Below are 1,067 nucleotides of genomic sequence, written 5' to 3' on the forward strand. Positions count from 1 at the left end.
TTACGAACACGTGGAGATATCATAAGTTTAAGTGAAATATATTCTTAAGTCATTCCTGAGATATCTGATTATTGCTGCTACAGAAAAAACCGTGAATATATATCGCAGGGATATTATAAAGATATATTAGGGTTGATTATAGTAATAGATCAGGATATATCTGGGAAAATGTTTTTAATAATAATATAGCTTAATTTACATCAATTATTTAATATACGTATCAACTGATTGATATGTTTATTAAACAATTAGTATAAATTAGACGTTAATACATATCAATATCTAGTTTATGTCAATTGTTTAAGATATCAATTAGTTGATACGCATGTTAAATAATCGATGTAAATTAAGCTAATTATTGCATCTAATCTAACATAACACAATAAGACATAATTACTCAACATAAAAATATATTTGAAAAATATAGAAATATTTTAGAAATTACATATATATTTTAACATAGTTGTAATATACAGTTTTTTTTATAGCATACTATATTCATATAATGTTAAGAAAAAAATTCCAGTTTATAACACTGACCAACTTAACTTTTCAGGACACTTCTCAATTGTACACATCAGCCAACCACAGCGGCATGTGACCATTTAAGTTAAAATGTAGTTTACATCTCTTATCGAGATATAAACTACATTTAAGTTAAATGTAGTCAAACTAAATCAAATATCAAAATAAACTAAACAAAATATGAAATTATATGGTCATATTATAATAATAAACTGAACAAATCATACATAAAATTAAAAAAAATCGTAAATAATAGTAAATGAACAAATCATATATCAAATAAAAAAATCATCTATAATAGTAATAAAAATAATATTGCAACTAAAAATTCATATTAAATATAAGTGTTAACTGTTATTTTAAAAATATGACTTATTTAAGGTAATAATATTATATCCTGTGCCAATGCAATTTCTAAAGATGCTTCCAAATTCTTAGATATTCTGAAACAATAAGATATTTCATTATTAAAATCACAATTTAATTACTAAAACATACAAAATGTAGATTTATTTCACACGAGCACTTGCACAAGAAAAAAA

Source organism: Wasmannia auropunctata, unplaced genomic scaffold (genome assembly GCF_000956235.1).
Source record: "Wasmannia auropunctata unplaced genomic scaffold, wasmannia.A_1.0 LD336074.1, whole genome shotgun sequence".
Lineage (NCBI taxonomy): Eukaryota > Metazoa > Arthropoda > Insecta > Hymenoptera > Formicidae > Wasmannia > Wasmannia auropunctata.